General features: G+C 39.3%; 1 pseudogene; it reads left to right on the top strand.

The window, feature by feature from the left end:
* Positions 1 to 618: 618 nt before the first annotated feature.
* Positions 619 to 22,832, top strand: LOC127510187 (GTPase IMAP family member 4-like; annotated as a pseudogene).
* The last annotated feature ends 83 nt before the right edge of the window (positions 22,833 to 22,915 follow it).

Raw genomic sequence — 22,915 nt, 5'->3', positions numbered from 1 at the left:
ACATTAGTCACAGATATTGCTCAACAAACAAATAAAATGATTCAGTCATTTAACATCTCAAAGATGGGCTACAATATCAGCTGCATTCAACAACTTGCAGATTACATCAAGAAGAGAGTAACAGAACATGATCAAGAATCAGCAAAGTATGTGTTCAAGAATGAATTCTTTATTCATTTGTTTTTTTCCCTCTGTAAGAGAACAAACAAAAATATCACTGACCAACACAGAAAGTTCAAGGAAGCCAATGATCCTGTAATATACGTTGAGAAGAAGAGAGAAGAGTACTATAGTATTTTTCAGAAATACTTTCATGGAGCAACATCACCTGCCATTTTTGGTGAGATCATCTGTCAGAAACTGAAAGAGCCCATTGAGCAGAGTGTCTACAAGAAAACTGCCAGAGATCTGACAGATGAAATGAGATCAAACTGTGAATCACTGAATGGAAACAGATCAAATCTGGAGAAACACATCCTGAAGACACTGGCAGAAGAGGAGGATTTTAACAAATACATGAACTACATTCATAATCCTAGAGATCACTTCAAGAGTTTTATCAGAGATGAAGTCAGTAAATACATCACTGATAAGTTCAGTGTCAGTGTTTTACCCAAGATGAAGGAGAACATTGAACTCCTGCAGCAGAAAATCATTAACATAATGCACAAATCTACTGAACATGTTCAAGTGAACAGAGGAGATGTTGGTTTGTGGTTGAAGAGTTTCACACAGCAGCTCTCAGATGAGCTGATCTTCTCTGAAAACGACCTCAGTGGAGTGAAACATGATGGTGTTGATGATTTCAACCTCCTAGAAGATGTAATTAGACAAGAACTTACTGCTATAATGTCTGATATCAGCAGTAGATTCAACAAAAAGACATTTCTAGTAAATCTGGACTTTAAGTTTAGGCCAGATTGGCTTCTAATCGATCATTTCTGTCAGTCCTGTTGGGTTCAGTGTCCGTTCTGTGGAGCCACCTGCACCAACACCATAGAAAACCATGATGGAGATCACAGTGCTCCTTTCCATTGTGTTACTGGGTTGAATGGTTGGTTTCACTACAAAACAACAAACTTTTCTACAGAAATATGCACATCTGCAGTAACAAGAAGCACAAAATGTTTTTATCTCAGTGACTCAGATGATAAAGTCCTCTGGAGCGAATACAGAAGAGCAGGAGGAGTTTATGCAGACTGGAGCATTACTCCTGATCTCTCTGAACTGCCCTACTGGAAGTGGTTTGTGTGCAGATTTCAGAAAGATCTTGAAAAGCACTACAATAAAACATTTGAGGGGAGTGGTGAGATCCCAAATGAATGGAGAAAATACTCAAAACAGGATGCTTTTGAGAGTTTAGATAAATACATGTAATTGAACAAGCAAGAGTTTTGGCTCAAAGAACACAGTCTGCAATGAGTCTGAAAACAACTAAACCACATTTTACAGAATAAAGGACTGTATTCCACACACCAGTATTTGAACACTGAAATACTGGTTTCCAGACAGCTGTAAACAGCTCTGAAGTTTTCCTTCCTCCTACTTTAAAATAATGACTGGAATTGTGCAGTCAACTCCGACCTCAGTGAGAAGTGCCTCAGAACTAAAGATATTTTATTTTTTGCTTTTCATTAGCTGCCTTTAACCCAAACTCAAGCATTTGGGTTCAGGACTTTTGACTTGACCATAACTGGCGTAAGAATAAAAAATGTTCTTGCTGAGTCATGGCACCATCTTGTGGTGTATATATGACTGTGATGCCTGATTGACTACAGCTGTGTCTGAAACCACTCCCTATCTTCTATATAGTACACTATAACAGGTGTCTGCTATTTTGTAGTGGTGTCCGAATTATGAGTCAACATTCCCTACAATCATTCACTCTTTCATACTAGGGCTGGGCGATATGGCCAAAAAAGAATTATCACGATAACATTTTTCATATCAGTTGATATCGATAATTATCATGATAAATGTCAAATCTTTATTTCTTACAAGTTTAAAGGCAAATTTTTGCTTATTTTTTCTTTTTTAACATTATCTCTATTAAGGTTTTTTTTTTGTTGACTCAAAAAAAATCCAACAAAATTATATAAATAATAATATATAAATATTATTCTTATATAATAAATAATATTTTTTCAATATGTAAACAAATTATATTTTAACACAAATAACGATATAGGGAAAAATTTAACTAAATTTAAAAAAAGAAAGGGGGGTAGAGGGGGGTTATGGTTCAATTATTGCTGTCTTATTAAAATAAGTAATACAAGGTTTCCATACTGCATAAAAATTATCTGTATTCTTTTTTTTTTTTTTGATGAAAATCTAATCTCTTCGAGTTGAAGGTGGTACATGAACCTCTGGTTTCACAGACAAGGCTTAAAGGGATAGTTCACCCAAAAATGAAAATTTGATTATCTGCTTACCCCCAGCGCATCCAAGATGTAGGTGACTTTGTTTCTTCAGTAGAACACAAATGATGATTTTTAACTCCAACCATTGCGGAAACGGTAACACCATCTATGAGAATAAAAAAACGTGCACAGACAAGTCCAAATTAAACCCTGTGGCTCGTGATGACACATTGATGTCCTAAGACACGAAACGATCGGTCTGTGCGAGAAACCGAACAGTATTTATATCATTTTTTACCTCTAATACACCACTATGTCCAACTGCCTCGACCGAAGAAAGAAAGACATGAACATCTTGGATGACATGGGGTGAGTAAATTATCAGGAAATTTTATTTGAAAGTGGACTAATCCTTTAAACTACGCCAGAGTGCGTACACACCTCACGCACCGGATGCCGTGCGCGCGCTCAAGGCAGTTGGACATAGTGGTGTATTAGAGGTAAAAAATGATATAAATACTGTTCGGTTTCTCGCACAAACTGATCGTTTCGTGTCTTAGGACATTGTATTCCCATTGACATGCATTATACGACTGACAGACTGCAACGGTTGGAGTTAAAAATCATCATTTGTGTTCTACTGAAGAAACAAAGTCACCTACATCTTGGATGCCCTGGGGGTAAGCAGATAATCAAATTTTCTTTTTTGGGTGAACTATCCCTTTAAATTATACCGGGTTACATCAGCATCATCAGTGCCCCTATTTCATCTAAATGCAAACTGTAGGGGATCACTACTTGAACCAACAGATGACATTAGATGTTTTACAAGAATCCTTTCCATAGTTTTACATAACACAGATGTTAAAGCTATAGGGCGAAAATCATTCACAGTATAAACTGAAGGCCCCTTTGGCACAGGAATTATCACACTTTCTTTCCTTAAGGACTGTACAATTCCAGCTTGCAGCAAAGCCTGGAATAGCCTTGTCAATACACATTTCAACTGGTGACAGCAGCTCTTTAACACTTACCACTTATACCATCAGCCCCCCCAGCCTTACCAGGTTTTTATCTTTTAATGGAAGCGACTACATCCAACTCCGTCAAATGAATAGGGGAGCAATATGGGATGGTCTGACAAATACTGTTGCAGTTAAGACTGCTAACCTCAGTATCAAATCTGTTAAAAAAGTTATTCATATCATTAATAGGTATAGTAACTGGTGGATCACTATGCCTTTTATCATTCCTATACCCATCATAATATTCAGACCGTCCCACACTTGCCGAACATTGCCTGTTGTAAAATGTTCCTCAATCTTATTCTTATAATGTAATTTAGCTTCCCTCAATTTACCCCTTACAACTCTTTTACACTCTCTAAAAGTAATAAAATCACCACTACAAAAAGCTATCTTTTTTTTCATTCAGACACCTTTTCAAGTCTTTAGAAACCCATGTCTTATTATTAGGGAAAATTCTAACCATTTTGGTCCCAATCACGTTTTTCTCACAAAACTGTATATAAGCTGAGATTGTGTCAGTTATTTCATTCATATCGTTTCCAGTATTAAAAAAACAAGTCATCAAAACAGTCTTGGAGCTGCTCAACAGAATTATTCGCCCATACCTGTTAAATAATTTCTTATTTCTAGGGCTTCACTTTTTGACTTTGTGTCTTGGGATTTTTCCATTGTGCACATCATGTACCTACCTAGACAAAACAAGAAGTAGTAGTCCTTGGACACACTGACACTCTCACATGTAACCAAAAGTTGCACACATTTACGCACATACATTTCTTGTTTGTTATTATATTTCCTAAAATGCCATACATAGTAAGGTTTGATTCTTAAGTCGTGTGATTGGATACTCAAGCCATCCTGGAGATTGTTGTTTGACCTATGTCTATAAATATGACCCTTCTTCCTGAATAAATCTGAGAATGCTTTGTACCACACTTGATCTGTGTCTGCTTGGTCATTTTTCCGAGATCTCGCACTGCTGCTGCCACACATCACAGGGGTTGAGGCGCCTGTTTCTAAATTGATGACTGAGACTACAAATATTCTACCTATGATTGAAATTGAATCCCCTTCAAATATTTGTCAATATAAGGCTCCTATAATAGAGGAATTGAAACAACCTCTCATTCCACCAAAATTATATCCCACCCTGCCAGAATGTAGAGGAGACGAGTTGTCAACAATTACAATTTTTGACAACAACAATAAAATCACCATAAAAATTCTATACAAAAGGCATTGGATCTCATTCACTCCATGTATTTGCATAAATCTGTGTGCAAAAATTATACATTGATCATGATCAGTGTTACCACGTTTTTCTAAAATTATAGAACTTTTATATTTTTAAAACCAACTGAAACCACATGTGTGCACAGAGATGGGCACAAATACATCAAAAAGTATTTAGTTACAAATTACAAATACTTACTCATCAAATGTATTTAAATAAAATACAAAATACTGCTGTAAAAAATGTATTTAATTAAAATACAAGTAATTTGTAATTTGAAAATACAAACAAAATTTACACGCAATCATTTGAAGTGCTCACTGTAACAATTAAATATAGACTGATGATCCTTTAGATACTAAAGTTATTCAGTCAGGAGCAGTGAGTGATTTTGTCTTTTTCTTTTGTTGCTTGATTAACAAAAATGACAGACAGCAGCAGGTTTATTAGGCTGCTGTCACTTTAAGAACGAACGCACAGACCGAATATACTTACGGTTACATTAATTTAAAACACGACCGACTTTTCAATTAATCAATGTTATTTTTTCAATGTGAATTGTGGGTCTCTTCACTCGCGTTGCTCATGGCAGAAGTTAAAGGCTTGTTCGTGATGCATCGGCTCTGTGCAGACCGATCAGCGTATGACATCAAAGTACCCCAAGAGCGATTGGAGAGCAAACGACTTTTTACGCTTTTGAATCACTCTCGCGGTACTTTGAAAATGACCTACCCTACCTTTAAGCCTGGTGATGGAAGTTATTGTATGCGAGAATAAAATAACATATTTTAATGTATTTTTAGTATTTTAAATACAAAATATTTTCTCTCAAAGTATTTAATTACAAATTACATTTGATTTTTTCTTTAAGGAAAATACAAATTACAAAATACTCAAAAGTAATTAAATACGAATTTTAAATACATTCAATTAAAATACTGCCCATCTCTGTGTGTGCACTTATTAGTGAATTAGACCAAGTTTAGGATCACCAAAGAAAACACTTCCTCTTTCTGATATGTCATGTGATTTTAAGTAACGCAGACATTGCTTACAGGTGTCTATATAAAGGTCATCAGAAAACTTTCATTTACTATTTTTGAACTCAGGAGATGAACAGATGACTCAGAGAGGCATTAACACTGAGGTTAGTCTTTATTGCTTAATAAGATCAATGTTATGAGTTCTAATTATTCAATGTCTTTGGGACCAGAATATGAGTTACTTAATTTGCTACTGAATGTATTGAGTAGAACTTGTTTTATCAGTAGTTGCATATAAATGCACAGTAGAAAGAGACAGCACAACATCAATTGATGTAACCATTATGACATTATCAAATAAAATTCAAAATGAAATTTAATTTCAGTTTAAAATATAAATGTCTGATGTAATATTCTAATGTAGATACTTTTATTTTTTGCATAAATTGTGGGTTTTAATGAAAAAAAAACCTGATCTGTAAATGTTACAAACTCCTTAAAGAGACTCTGAAAAGATAAATATGAGAATATTGCTTACAGTAAAAAATAATAAAAAAAAAAATCCTTACTTTTTAAAAAATATTTTGCATGTGAATATTATGCATGTTAAAAACATACTGTGATTGCAGCACATGATATTTTAAGGGCCAAGAACAATTTTTTTTAAATAAAAAATGGGAGAAATGGGAATGCGGGGGCACCGCGATGTGACCACAAAGGGCACTTTCGCTCTCGCGATCAAAGGGGCAGGGGCTTATGTTTTTATATGTAATTATATATATTTTAAATGTAATTATATTTTGACTCAAAACTCCAAATAGAATCAATGTTTTATATACCACTTGACAGAATTAAGAGACTTATTAAAACACAGTACAATAATTAAGACAACAATAAGTGGTTAATTAAAATCAAAATCGAACCCACATATATAATACAAAGCATATGCTTAATAAATCTTTACAATTGATTTTTTTTAATTCATAATATTAGGTGCAAGTTGGTGTTTATATTCTTACCAAAGAAATGTATAAGAAGCTTTGAAACTATGGGAAGGTGTGTAATATAGTTAATAGTTGTCAAAGTTAATAGTTTGATTTTTCACAAATTCTACATTTCTTTCCAGTGGTATAGTGACAGAGCCAAAACTAAATGTTGCCATTGCCACTTCTGAAAAAGAGACTGTCTTCCTGCTATAGAAGGACAGCATGGCAAAGACTACACCAAACTCAAAACAAATCAAATCTAGAGGTAGACAACCTCATAGAATCTAAGCAAAAAAGTTATGAAGAGAGCGACTTCAGTGACAATGACAGTCACAACTCATTCAGGAACATTGGTAAGAAAACAAAATCAGATTGTTTTTTTTTTTCTTTGATTTGTTTTTGCATTGCTAAAATAATTATTGCTTAAGTAGTGTATTAATGTGTTTAACAACAGTTCTTTGGTGTTTATTCCAGATATTATATTGCCCAACCTGACAATTGTGTCAACTGGAAACTCTGCAGCCATCCAGTTTGGAAAGGAAAACATTCTACTAGGAAAAAACAGGAGACTAATATGGAAAATGCAGAAATATCCAGAATTGTTCCTTTACAGAGTAAGATATCAGAACATCATGTCTCTTTGATCAACATGACTGGTTTACATGAGGCTGAACTTTACCTGGACTCTGTGGATCATCTCATTGATCAACTAGTGAATGAAAATGAAATCCACACCTTCATCTTTGTTGTGCGACTGGGCCAGTTAACAGATGCTGATAAGATGGGTCTTGAATGGGTTCAGAGAGTGTTTGGAGACAAAGTTCTTCAGTTTGTGATGATTCTCTTCACCTATGAGAGAGAAGAAGAGTCTGACACTATAAACGACATAAAAAACCCTGTTCTGGAGCAGCTGCTGGAGAAATGTGGAGGAAGATTTCACACCTGCAACAAGATGATGAACAACCCATCAGAGATGAGTGAACTGATGAACAAGATTGAGCTTCTGTTTGATGAGAATCAGCAGCAGTGCTACACTGGAGAGATGTACAATGCTGTGTTAAAAGAGAGAGAAAACCTGAAAAACAGAGAATGTCAAAGTGGTAAGAACACAGATTTGGTTTCCTGATGTAGTTTATTCTGATGTGTATTTGCCCCTGATGATATTCTATTATTTTGATTAAATAGTCATTAACCACACAATCATAGAATCAAATATATTAATACACACGATGATGCATGCTCAATGTTATTTGATTTTTAAATTAAATTAGATTTTAAAATGTATTTATTTATTTTGGCTGGTAAATAATTCAGTAAGTCTGTCTAGATTAGACCCTACTTATATCTGCTTTAAATAATTAAACTTTTTCTTTGAATCATTTCAATAAGAAATCATCATTTATATATGACTGTATATAATATTGGCCATATAAGTAGCAGTGCTATTAAAATATTATCAGGTCATCGTGACTACTGAAGAAGCCTTAGCTGGTGCCCCTTTTTTGCAATCACACCATTTTAACCAGGAATAGAATCCCTGGTTAAAAATAATAATAATATACACAACCCATTATTCTGCTTTCGTCTTGAGGAAATAATTATCTCAGAAGTTTATGGGATACCAACATTAACTTTATAATTTCCCAGAATTGTAGATTAATTTAAACACAAACAGCTTTGCAACATAACATTAAATAGTACAACAATAATTTTTTTTAAGCTGGTAATGTAACAGTTCTGTGTGGCTGTAATAAAACGCATGACACAAGGAGATTCAATGAAGTAGTATTTAATAAATTTAAAGATCACTCAGGAAATCCACTCTAACACAGCAATGTAAACGAGACCGAACAAAGAACTGAATGAACTGAAGGCTGAGTAATCAATCATCGTAAAACAGAACAGGGTACTCATTTATGTTGCGTAGAAATGGTCCTACATTTGATCTTACGATCTTTTCTCAACTGTGCATATGTGTGATTCATAGAATCTCTTTCTGCCTCTCTTTCAGATGTGAAATCTATAAATGGTGAATGATCTTAAACTTGCACGCAGCTGAATGGTTTCAGTTCTTCACCTTGTAAACGACTCATAATTAATGTAATTTACATTTAAAAAATCACCAGTCATCGTCCAAATCCTTGAATTTAGAATGGCGATGTGAAAGAATAGCTTAGATTTCCAAAAACCTGCAGCACTCTGACGAGTAAAAGTTCTTATGTCTGCTCAGACTGCTCAAATGAGGCCCCAGATGTGTAAATTAGGAACTATGGAAACTAATAAACACTGGGAACTCAGGTAAACTATAACAAGGAAAACAGAACCAAAACACAATGAAACTAAACTAAAACAGAACATACATATTACAGGTAAAAGTCTTTTTTTTTTTTTTTTTTTTTAAATGCATGTGTTTTGTTTTTGCTTCCTTAAAACAGATTGTTGTTCAGAACCCACAATCAATAAAGAAAGAATGGAAGACACTACAACATCAGAGACTGGAGAAAAAACATGACGTGAGTACAAATTGTAAATATTGGCTGCATTGATAAAACAAACTAATACCCTATTTCATAATTTACCCTAGTTGTAGTTTTCAAGGTATATGTGTTACTGGGCTCAAAATGCTTCTCAGGTCTGTATATATAAAAAAGAAACAATTATAAGAAACAATGATAAATTAGTATAAATATGTTAAACAAAACATATTTAATGCAATGATTATCTTATTTTACTTTGCACTTGCCCAAATAGATTGAAGAAAACTGTTGAAAACTTCAACCAATTTTAGGGATTGCCAGTGAGGGACTAGTTCACCACAGATGTCTGGTTAGAGACATGAAGAAGCAGCATGAAAGTTTTTTTCTACCTTAATTCCACAGTTTGAATAAACTTTGAGCACATAAGTGCAAGTACATTGGTATTTAAATGTGTGTGGTTTGTTTCTACGGAGCCCTGGACATGACATGCAGGAAAAAAATAGGCTAAATCGTGCGCAAGATTTACTAATTCGTTCCCTCGATTAACTATTTCGTTCCCTCGATTTACTAAATCGTGTGCACGCTATACTATTTCATTCCTTCGATTAACTATTTCGTTCTCTCGATTTACTAAATCGTGTGCACGCTTTACTATTTCGTTCTCTCGATTTACTAAATCGTGCGCACGCTTTACTATTTTGTTCTCTCGATTTACTAAATTGTGCTCAAGCTTTACTATTTCGTTCCCTCGATTTATAAATCATGCGCATGAAAATGTAATAGAAAATAGATGATTTACTATTTTGTTCCCTCGATTTATAAATCATGTGCATGAAAATGCAATAGAAAATAGACAATTTACTATTTCGTTCCCTTGATTTACTAAATCGTGCTCGCGCTTTACTATTTCGTTCCCTTGATTTATAAATCATGTGCATGAAAATGTAAATCGTCTATTTTCTATTGCATTTTCATGCGCATGATTTATAAATTGAGGGAACGAAAGAGTAAATTGTGCACACGTTTTGGTAAATCGAGGGAACAAAAATAGTAAATCGTCTATTTTCTATTGCATTTTCATGCGCATGATTTATAAATCGAGGGAACAAAATAGTAAATCGAGGGAACTATTTAGTAAATTGTGTGCACGATTAAATTTTTTATCTTGCGTGTCATGTATGGGGCTCTGTAGTTTCATACTATATACGAACACGATACCAAAGGTGAAGGAAGTATAATGTCTGTTTGGTTCCCTTTCGTGGGAACTGTCGACGCTGCGTATAACGTATAAAGCATTGGGAACCTTCTGCGTGATAACGTCATTGAAGCACTCATGTATCTAACCAATCGCGTAGCGAGACGTCAGAGGCGGGTGACATCACGGACCAGGAAACTATAAAGCATACCCGGATGCAGAGATCACTAGCTTCTGTTGTCTTCAGCAAGCACTCTATGTTATCTTGTGTGTCTTATTTGGTGTTGTTTGTCTACCATCTGCTATTTAGCAAGACAAGATCTCTTCGTCTGAGGACAAGAGTTTTCAGTTGCACAACACAATATATATATATATAAAGACACGGAAATGGCGGAGAAACAGCAACATTTTGTTAAGTGTGTTCATCCCTGTGACAGATATTTAACACCTGGGGATACACACGAAATGTGTGTTGTTTGTCTGGGGGTTGAGCACGCACAGGCAGCTCTCGAGGGGGCTGTCTGTGTGCACTGCGATAAGCTCACCCTCAGAGTATTAAGATCACGCCGGGCACTCTTTGATAGAGAGGGTGCCTTGGCTGGTGTTCCCTGCGGATCGGGTCCCGCTGTTGCCGAGGCACAGCACAGACTTCATTCGTGGGGTTCACAAATGGAGCTGGCAGAGGGGTTTGAGACGGGCCCAGCCTTATCTCAGCCCTCACCTGCCATATCCAGTGTCTCTCCTCTGGTGGTGGAAGCACGCGCTGCGGTTTCTTCCCCCCGGAGAGAGACACCGGAGCGTCACCTCTCTTCCTCCGAGGAGGTTGATGTGGTGAGCGTCGAGGCTGGGGAGGAGGACCTGCCATCCTCTTCCCCAGCATATGAGGAGCTCTTGGAGGTGGTGACCAGGGCTGTGGATAAGTTAAAGATCGATTGGCCAGTAGAGAAGACAGAAACGAAACCAAAGAGTAAACTTGATGAACGGTTTCTCCCTGCCCGGTCACTACCCCAGCATCAGGGTTTGCCTTTCTTCCCCGATCTCCACACTGAGGTGTCGAGATCGTGGAGAAGGCCAGTTCAGTATAGAGTTTTCAGCCCCCAGACTTCGATCTACAGCAATATAATGGGGCTGAAACAGCACGGCTATGGGGCGATGCCTCAGGTCGAAGAGACGCTCGCGAGCTATCTCTCGCCTCTCGCCCCTAAAGACCCCGACGCTGCCCACTAAGCCCCTAAAGACAACATCGGGCTTGGTGGGCAAGGCTTATGCGGCAGCGGATCAGGCAGCAGCACGTCTACATACAATGTCACTGCTGCAAGCATATCAAGCCGACCTGCTGGGGGAGATTGATGAAAGCGGGGAGGCCACATTCGAGTGCATCCAGGAGCTTAGAAAAGCGACAGACCTGGCTCTCCGTGCCACCAAAGAGACGGCCAAATCAGTAGGCCGTTCTATGGCAGCCTTGGTGGCCACGGAGAGGCACTTGTGGCTGAACCTCTCGGACATAAGGGACAGAGACAAAACCGCCCTTATGGACGCGCCGCTGTCTCCTGCGGGCCTGTTTGGCGACGCTGTAACATCAGTCGTCGACAGGTTCCAGGAGACCAAGAAACAATCTGCGGCGTTCCAGAGGTTCCTCCCCCGCCATTCAAAAATTCCCCCCGAGGCTGCTGAGCGGGAGCAGCCTCGGCCGTCCACGAGCTCCTCCGCGCACCACAGAGCACAACAAAAGTTCAGTGTGGCCGCCCGTACTCCCCCGCAGAAAAACTGGGGATCGGGGCGGTCTACACAGCAGAAGCCTTCTGGGGGTAAAATGGACCTGCGGGCCGTTATTATCGCCAAGAAGGCTTCAAAGCGGTCCTGACATCTGTGGGTCAGGACCCCATGAGGGCGGCCCCCTCCGGAGGGAGCCTGGTGTTAGGATATCTGGCACCCGCTTCCCTTCGGCGCCCTCAGGGGACCGTTATGCTAACCCTGCCACCCAGTGTGCATCAGGGCGCAGCGGTCTCCACCGACCTCCGAGGAGGGCCGGTCACCACTTGATTCGGCTGTCTTCTGCCGGTGCACCGCTTCAGAGGGTCGAATCAAGTGCTCAAAGAACACCAGAGGCCAGTCTCAAGAGACTGGTTCCCTTAGTAGATTTTATGGCAGACTGGAAACTTCTACCGAATATATCGAAATGGGTGCTGCTCATCATAGAGAAGGGTTACAGAATTCAGTTCGGGTCTCGCCCGCCCAGGTTCAACGGGGTTCTTCCCACAGTGGTGACCCCCGAGCAGTCTCTGGTGATGGAACAAGAGGTTATGACACTTTTGCAAAAAGGAGCTATAGAAAGGGTTCCTCCTCCCAGCAAGCTGTCAGGTTTTTACAGCCGCTACTTCATTGTTCCAAAGACGGATGGGGGACTATATCCTATCATAGATTTACGTGTGCTAAATCGCTCTATACAAAAGCTAAAATTCAAGATGCTTACACTCAAACAGATTATCCCACAGATCAGGTCCGAGGACTGGTTTGTGGCAATAGACCTGAAAGATGCGTACTTTCATGTGTCCATCCATCCTTCTCACAGGAAGTTCCTCAGGTTTGCTTTCGGGGGCGAAGCTTACCAATACAGGGTTCTTCCGTTCGGCCTGTCATTATCACCCCGCACATTCACGAAGTGCGTGGATGCAGCTCTGGCTCCATTGAGACTCCAGGGCATCCGCGTACTGAATTATATTGACGATTGGTTGATTCTAGCTCAATCAGAGCAACTAGCAGTTCAGCATCGAGATGCTGTTCTGTCCCACATGAAAAGGCTTGGGCTGAGGCTCAATGCCAAAAAGAGTGTGCCAGCTCTGGCTCAGACTGCCACTTATCTAGGTGTAGTCTGGGACTCCACCGCGATGCGGGCACATCTGTCCCCTGCTCGTGTGAGTTCCATTCTCGCAGCCGTGAAAGGGGTGAAATTAGGCCAGTCACTCACTGCAAAACAGTTCCAGAAATTGTTGGGTCTGATAGCAGCTGCGTCCAACGTGATACCTTTTGGCCTTCTGCACATGAGACCCTTACAGTGGTGGCTCAGGACCAGGGGGTTTTCTCCGAGGGGAAATCCTTTTCACATGATCAAAGTCACGCGGCGATGCCTTCGTGCTCTGGCCATGTGGAAAAACCCCTGGTTCCTGTCCCAGGGACCTGTGCTGGGGACTTCTGGTCGTCGTGTAATGCTTACGACAGATGCTTCCCTCACGGGCTGGGGGGCGATCATGAGTGGTCGCTCAGCTCAGGGTTTATGGGAGGACCATCAGCTCTCCTGGCACATAAATCGGCTGGAGATGATGGTGGTGTTTCTAGCATTGAAACACTTCCTCCCAGACCTGAGAGACCACCATGTGTTGGTCCGCACGGACAACATGTCAGTGGTCTCATACATAAACTATCAGGGGGGTCTGCGGTCTCGCCAACTATATTACTTGGCCCGTCGGATCCTCCTATGGTCCCTAGGGAAGCTGCTCTCATTGAGGGCAGCTTACATCCCGGGGTATCAAAACGTGGGAGCAGACGCCCTGTCGAGGCAGGGGCCGAGGCCCGGGGAGTGGAGACTCCACCCAGAAGTGGTGGATCTCATATGGAAAAATCTCGGTCAAACGGAAGTCGACCTATTTGCCTTGGGAGAGTCAACCCAGTGTCCACTCTGGTACTCCCTAACACATCCAGCGCCTCTGGGTCTGGATGCCATGGTGCAGACGTGGCCGAGGCTACATCTGTACGCATTTCCCCCGTTCGCTCTGCTCCTGGGAGTTCTGGAGAAAGTACGCCAGGAGGGGGCCAGCCTAATACTGGTAGCCCCGTTCTGGCCAACCAGGATATGGTTTTCGGACTTAGTGTCCCTATTAGACGGCTCCCCAATGGAGCTTCCCCTCAGACAGGATCTCCTGTCGCAAGCGGGCGGCACGATAATACACCCTCGCCCAGAACTGTGGAAGCTATGGGCCTGGCCTCTGAGGGGGCCAGGTTCATAGACGCTGGTCTCCCAACTGAGGTTGTGGAGACCATCCTTAACTCCAGAGCTCCCTCCACGAGGAAGCTGTATTCCTATAAATGGAATTTATTTTCTACTTAGTGTAGACGAAATAATACGGACCCTGTCCACTCTTCTATAAGCTTCGTGCTAAGATTCCTCCAAGAAAAGTTCTCGGAGGGCCTATCTCCTTCAACCTTGAAGGTTTATGTTGCGGCTATCTCAGCCTATCATGCTCCTCTTGAGGGGGATTCCTCGGTAGGACGAGACCACCTCATTACACGCTTCCTCCGTGGTACACTGAGGTTGAGGCCTCCAGTGCTCACAAGGGTTCCGGCCTGGGACCTGGCTGTGGTACTGCAAGGGTTAGCCGAGGCTCCCTTCGAACCATTAGAGGAAGTTCCAGAAAAGTTCCTCCCTCTAAAAACTATTTTCTTACTTGCTATCACTTCTTTGAAGAGGATAGGAGATTTACAAGCACTTTCAGTTGCTCCATCTTACCTGGAATTTGCCCCAGGAATAGTGAAGACATTCCTTTATGCTAGACCTGGCTATGTGCCGAAGGTCCCCACCAATGTCCCAGGTCCCATTGTGCTCCAGGCCTTCTATCCTCCTCCCTTTGAGACTTCGGATCAGGAAAAACTGAATCTGCTCTGCCCAGTGAGGGCTTTGGATGCGTATGTCCACAGAGCTGCCCTGTGGCGAAAGTCAGATCAATTATTTGTCTGTTATGGGTCCCCTAAGAAAGGGGGCCCAGCATCTAAGCAGAGGATGAGCAAGTGGGTGGTCGAGGCCATCTCACTTGCATATGAAGCGGCCGGACAGCCTTCTCCATTGAATGTCCGTGCCCATTCTACCAGGGGTATGGCGGCATCAAAGGCTTTGATGTCTGGTATTTCCATTAATGATATCTGTGATGCAGCTGGATGGTCTTGACAGCACACATTTATCAGGTTTTATAACCTTGATGTTACCCGCCTCTGACGTCTCGCTACGCGATTGGTTAGATATATGAGTGCTTCAATGACGTTATCACGCAGAAGGTTCCCAATGCGTTATACGTTATACACAGCATCTCGTTCCCTACTCAGGGAACCAGGGCTACATCTGTAACCTGAGATGTTTTCACCCGCTCCATGTATTTTCTGAAAACGCTAATCAACACCACCTGCTGGAAATGGGCGGAGCATAGCGTCTTTAGGTTGCTGATTTGACAGCGTGCTCTGACATTGGCTGATTGCCAGAGCAAGTCTCACAGACACAAATTCAAAATACATTTACAATGGGACTTTTTAACAAGATGCTATTTTTGGGTTTGTGTTATACTTCTTTACAGTAGTTTGATTTAGAATTGTGCATTTTAACATTTTTCATTCAACTTGTGAAAAAAACAAAATGTTATAAAATTATAAACTAAGTCAAGTCAAGTCAAGTCACCTTTATTTATATAGCGCTTTTTACAATGTAGATTGTGTCAAAGCAGCTTTACATTGATAACTGGTACATTGTTTGGCTGCACAGCAGCTCTTAAAGAATAGTGTCAGTGCAGGCAGATCAAAGCACTGTTGAATATCAAATGTCAAGTCAAATGTCAAGTGTCCCCAACTAAGCAAGCCAGAGGCGACAGCGGCAAGGAACCCAAACTCCATCAGGTGACATCAGGTGGCAGACAAGTGGCAAATTGGTGTTAAAATGGAGAAAAAAACCTTGGGAGAAACCAGGCTTAGTCGGGGTGCCAGTTCTCCTCTGGCCAACAGTGCTTTGTTACAATTCAGGTTGCTATCATAAGTCCAATAGGATCGCAACATTAAAAGTATTTATTTCAGTTCCATCCAATTGAGGATTATTTATTATTTATTTATCAGGCGAGCAGAACAACCACCCAGTAGAGCATTACAGTAATCTAGCCTTGAGGTCATGAACGCATGAACTAACTGTTCTGCATTTTTCATTGAGAGCATATGTCGTAGTTTAGATATATTTTTAAGATGGAAGAATGCGGTTTTACAGATGCTAGTAACATGGCCTTCAAATGAAAGATTGGTATCAAAGAGCACACCCAGGTTCCTAACTGACGATGAAGACTTAACAGAGCAGCCATCAAGTGTTAGACAATATTCTAGGTTATTACGTGAAGAAGTTTTTGGTCCAAAAATTAGAATCTCTGTTTTTTCTGAATTTAGTAGTAGGAAATTACTGGTCATCCAATTTTTTATATCAGCTATGCATTCCGTTAATTTTGTGAATTAGTAAGTTTCGTCAGGGCGTGAAGAAATATAGAGCTGAGTATCATCAGCGTAACAGTGAAAACTAACGCCATGCTTCCTAATGATATCTCCCAAGGGTAGCATGTACAGAGTGAACAGCAACGGTCCTAGTACTGAGCCTTGTGGTACTCCATATTGAACTTGTGATCGATATGACATGTCTTCGTTTACTACTACAAACTGATAACGGTCAGATAAGTATGATTTGAACCATGACAATGCAATTCCACTAATGCCAACATAATTTTCGAGTCTATTTAAAAGAATATTGTTATCAATAGTGTCAAATGCAGCACTAAGATCCAGTAACACTAATAGAGAGATACAACCACAATCTGATGATAAGAGCAAATCATTAGTAACTCTAATGAGAGCAGTCTTAGTACTATGGTACGGTCTAAATCCTGACTGGAAATCCTCACAGATACCATTTCTTTCTAAAAAGGAACATAGTTTTGATGATACTGCCTTTTCTAGTATTTTTGACAGAAAAGTGAGATTTGAGATCGGCCTGTAATTGACTAATTCTCTAGGATCAAGTTGTGTTTTTTTAATAAGAGGTTTAATAATAGCCAGCTTAAACGTTTCTGGTACGTATCCTAATGATAAAGATGAATTGACGATATTGAGAAGAGGATCTATGACCTCTGGAAGCATTTCTTTCAATAGCTTAGTCGGTATAGGGTCTAACATACATGTTGTTGATTTTGATGATTTAACAAGTTTAGACAATTCTTCCTCTCCTAAAGCAGTAAATGAATTGAATTTTTCCTCAGGGACACTACAATGCACTATCTGACACGATACTGTAGTAGACGGTTGCATGGTTATTATTTTTTCTCTAATATTATCAATCTTGCAAATAAAGAAGTTCATAAAGTCATTACTGCTGTGCTCTTTGGAAACATCAGAAGTTGAAGCTTTATTTCTTGTTAATTTAGCCACTGTATCAAATAAATACCTAGGGTTGTGTTTATTTTCTTCTAAGAGTTTTGAAAAATAGGCAGATCTAGCAGATTTTAAGGCCTTTCTGTACTCAATCATTCTCTCTCTCCACGAAATACGAAATACTTCTAGTTTTGATTTCTTCCAGCTGCGCTCCATTTTTCTGGCTGCTAACTTTAGGGCCCGAGTGTGCTCATTGTACCATGGCATTGGATTAATTTCCTTAATCTTTTTTAAATGCAAAGGAGCAACTGAGTCTAATGTGCTGGAAAAGACAGAGGCAATAGTTTCTGTTGCAACATCAAGGTCTTCTAAGCTGTCTGGTATGCTAAGGTGATGAAAATGATCAGGAAGATTATTTATAAAGCAATCTTTAGTGGTAGAAGTGATGGTTCTACCATATTTATTGCATGGAGGCAGTTTAGCCGCCTTGGCTAAATATAGTATACACGAGACTAGATAATGATCTGAGATGTCGTCACTCTGCTGCAGAATTTCAACAGCATCGATATTGATTCCATGTGACAATATTAGATCTAAAGTATGATTACGACAATGAGTGGGTCCTGACACATGTTGTCTAACACTAATAGAGTTTAGAATATCTGCAAATGCCAATCCTAATGTGTCTTTTTTATTATCTACATGGATATTAAAATCACCAACAACAAGGACTTTATCTGCAGCTAGTACTAACTCTGATAGAAAGTCAGCAAATTCTTTGATAAAGTCTGTATTGTGTCCTGGTGGCCTGTATACAGTAGCCAGCACAAATGTCAACTTACATAATGTTACGTAAAGTACCATAGTTTCGAAGGAATTATATTTGAAAGACTTCTGACTAATACTGTAAATATTACTATAGATTACAGCAACACCTCCCCCTTTGCCTTTCTGACGGGCATTGTGTCGATAATCATAACCTTGAGGACTAGACTCATTTAAAGTAATGTAATCGTCCGGTTTTAGCCAAGTTTCTGTCAAACACAGCACATCTAGATTATTATCTTTGATAATATCATTAACAATAAGTGATTTTGAAGAAAGGGATCTAATATTTAACAACCCGAGTTTTATCATTTGTTTAGCATTATTATCTCTATTTTTTATTTGTTGAACATCAATAAAATTTTTACCATTAAATGGGTTTGGAAGTTTTTTGTTTTTACTAATTCGGGGTACAGACACAGTCTCTATTTGAAAATATCTAGGTGTAAGAGTTTCTATGTGTTGGGAGTTGTCTGAATTTTCTGACTTCTGTAACGTGAGGCAGCTAGCAGACGGTCGGTTTAGCCAGTCTGTCTGCTTCCTGACTTGGGCCCCAGTTTGTCATGTTTCAGTTCTAAGACTATGTGCCATATTACTAGAGAGAAGAGCAGCACCATCCCGGGAGGGATGAATACCATCTCTTTTCAACAGGTCAGGTCTGCCCCAAAAGCTTTTCCAATTGTCTATGAAACCTATATTATTTTGCGGACACCACTTAGACAGCCAGCCATTGAGTGATGATAATCTGCTAACTATCTCATCACTCCGACGAACAGGAAGGGGGCCAGAGCAAATTACTTCTCCTGACATTGTACTTGCGAGTTCACACACCTCTTAAATGTTAATTTTAGTGATCTCCGACTGGCGAAGTCGAACATCATTAGTGCCGACGTGAATAATAATCTTAGAGTATTTACGATTAGCATTAGCCAGCACTTTTAAATTTGCTTTGATGTCAGGTGCTCTGGCTCCCGGCAAACATGTGACTATGGTGGCTGGTGTCTCTATTTTCACGTTCCGTGTAATAGAATCGCCAATAACTAGTGCACTTTCAACAGTTTCACAACTTTCACAACTATTTCCCTACATTTATGACATGTAAATCCCTCGTCGCTGACAGAGAGAGCTATGGTAAACATGTGGCAAATGGAACAGGTAGCAATGCTGGGAGAGGATGACATGACTCATCGTGTTTGTAAACTGATCCGACTTACCACAGCTGTTTGAAGAACGCGTTGAAAAAGGAGCGCGCGAGAGACTGTTAACAAGTTAACAAGCTAGCGCTACAAATGCAAATGCGTTGTAACAGCGATTTAGATTCAAAGATTACAAGCTAGCGACGTCAGATTAGTGTGGTTGGCAATATTACATATAAGGTAATAAAAAAATTAAAATAAAAAATAAGCAACAATGAATAAAAGTAAGAGATTCAAAACAAAGCTATACGGAGTTACAGGCGCAAACCAATCTGAGCAGCGAGGCAGACAGGAGCAATCGAGACAATCCTCAAGGACCTCGTGGACCTAAGTGTTTACAGTTTTACTATCTTATTTCAATAAATGGCATTATGATTTTCGATGATTGATTCAAATAATTTATACTACGGGGCTGTTGAATGCTTGAATCTGATTGGTTGACCAGTGTTCTAAGATGCACAATTATTTTCAGGGAAATGCATGGCTAAAGTAGTTCTAGGCAGGTCTTGACCGCATTACAGTTCCATATCACTTTGCCAAATGATTTCAGTTATTTCAATAGGTCCTGCCTACAACCACAAAAGAAACAAAACCCACAATGACACCAACCAAGCAAATAAATATGGTAAACAACAGGATGAAAACTACAAATTATTGTAGTTAAAACAAACACAATATGTTTTATTGTGTCCTGAAAGTGCATACTCTCTCGCGTACTATCTCTTTCAAACGTACACAAGTACTGTATAGTACAGACACACTCGCACAGAAACGTTTTGTCAGCACTGCTCTGACAAATTAATCAGTAAAATAGTTTAGCAACTTAAAAGATACATGATATTTCTCACCAGCAAGGTAATAACTGTTCAGTTCTTGAGGTAGATAAATTTACAGTTTCGCTATTAGTAGAGACACTGCTGCCGTGAGAGACGCAGACTCAGGAAGGCTAATTCATCTATGCTGCTTATTCTCTCTCTCTCTCTCTCAACTGTGTTAATAACTGTATCAACTGTATTAGTCTGCTATCAAGGCTCAAGCCTCCATTACTAGTTATGAAATGATGCTTCGCATCATGGCCATATTACCACCTCGGGTGTGCGTTATTTTCTAAGAATTCAGTGGTCTGTTGTCAATTATTCCTTACTGATTCTACTCTGTAGGCAATTGAGAAAAACTAAAAGTACAAAAAAATGATTGTTATTTTGATGGTCCTTTTTACAAATTCTGTTGACTATAAATAATGTTGCACCTAAATGTCTACTAATTCTCATTAGAGTTTTAGTAGAATATTAGTAGAATGGTAGGGTTAGGGTTAGAATAAGTTGACATGTATTTGCAAAGTTACTTATAGTCTGTTGGAGAGCATTAAAAAATAAACAGTTGTTTATTATTTACATCATTGTTTATTAGTTGTTTATTATATGCAGATGTTAAGTGGACAGTCTACTAATTCTCTAATATTCAAAGGGGACCATCAAAATTATGTGTTACTGAGAAAAAAAAAAAGAAAAAAAAAAAACCCTGACACTTACTTTTGCTACATTGAGCTACTATTGTACAAAATTCAACATTCACACATAATCTATGAATGTCAGAGTGCTCCTACAAATATAGCATTTCTGTGAAATAATTAATAAAAATTAAAAAACACAACAGTCTTTATCTACAGAAAGTAATGAAATGTAAAACAATACTGCATAGTCTTTACTGTATGAATTAAATATAGATTAATCCTACTAAATCTACTAAAGAGCAGTGAGTGATCTTTGTGTTTTGTTGTTTGAATAACATTAATGACACAGACGGCACACCATTACCGTTACACATGCAACCTATTTTCTAACTGTTTATGATATTAAAGGGTTAGTTCACCCAAAAATTACATTTCTGTCATTAATTACTCACCCTCATGTTGTTTCACACCCGTAAGTCCTTTGTTCATCTTTGGAACACAAATTAAGATATTTTTATGAACTCAACTCCATATCTCTCTGTTCAAATCCATTCTTCCTGCTTTCCCCAAAAGCCGCTGCCATTTGCTGATGGAAAGCATGGAATTACCATAATGCTGAAAAGCGCATGTTGTCTACAGGAGCAATTTTAATTATTGTGATAGTGCAAACGATTGAAGACTTGGTTTAAAAGCAAATATTTTAAGTTGGGCATTTTGACATATTGCTGTGTATTTCATCATTTAGGTGCGAACCTGAAGCTCAAAGTTCACTTTGCTTGTTTGTGTTCCACTCCATCTCGTTTAATTATCGAGCACGTCCTGCAGTTTAGCAACAGACTGTATTTAATGACAGTGACTGATCTAGCTGATTTCAACGTTAAGTTTTGGCTTTTAGAGAGGAAAGAAAGCACACCACTGTGAAGGAAAGAAATCCACTAAAATCCCACAACTCTAGTTTCTTTCTTGCTTTGTCATCTGATCAGCTTTTCTGATTGGCCTTTATAGAGAACACTGATCAAACTATATAAAGTTATTATTGGCCAAGACTGATCAGTGCCCAATCAATCGGAGACCCTTATTAGAATGGTCAGACTTGAATTATTGTATTTTTCAGATCTATAAAACCAAAACACCACTACACAGATGTTGTTTATTTATTTAACAGGTTAAAAACAAAGACTTGGGACCAGATCAATGCCTACAACAGGAAGATACTAAAAAAATGAATCTTCTATGTCGCAGACTTCATCTTGAAGGCAGGCAACACAATAAACTGAGAAATGCAGATGTTCTTCAGATAACTTCATGTTCATTACAGTCCCATGAGTCTTGTGCTGAGGAGGAGCTGATTCAGGCTTTCCTACAAAAACTACTGATGATGAACTACAGAGCAAGATACATAGATATTAATAAGGGCAAAGAACAGGATCACACACAACGAAGAGACAAAAACTCTGAAAATGAGGGTGATATTTTTGATGTTTTTAAAGATTTATATTTATTCAACAAAAGAACCAATCAATCTGAGGAAATTCACCCGATGGATGTTCAGATGGCCGTGTTTCATTGTGCTGATGGTTTTCTGAAGCAGCTGATGGTCACTAAACTGTCCCAGTGTCAGTACGCTCTGCCTCTGCTTGTTCCTGATCCATTCACACAACAGATTGAGTTTCCTCTCTGGACATTCAGACAAATCAACAAGAGCTGGAAGATCAGAAACACCAACAATGAGATCATCAGTCAAATCCACCCAATCTACAAGGCAGAAACTCCAATGGTGTCTTTCTTCAGGTTTGGCTCTGTGTCTTCATCCAAGTCTCAGCTGATGAACAGTCTGATCAATGAGAAACACAACACGTTCTTCCACAGGAACTGCCCAGGCAGCAGCAGAACCAGAGAACTGATGGATGGAGTGGTGGAGATCGGCTGGTTCTGCCCCTCTGGGAAAAACACGGATAAATTCACTGACTGTGTTGCGTTCTGTAATCTACATGGTGATGCAGGAGACCATGAGAAA

This window comes from Ctenopharyngodon idella, chromosome 3 (genome assembly GCF_019924925.1).
Source record: "Ctenopharyngodon idella isolate HZGC_01 chromosome 3, HZGC01, whole genome shotgun sequence".
Classification (NCBI taxonomy): domain Eukaryota; kingdom Metazoa; phylum Chordata; class Actinopteri; order Cypriniformes; family Xenocyprididae; genus Ctenopharyngodon; species Ctenopharyngodon idella.
Note: the sequence above shows the minus strand (reverse complement) of the source record. Positions and strands in the feature narration are given on the sequence as shown.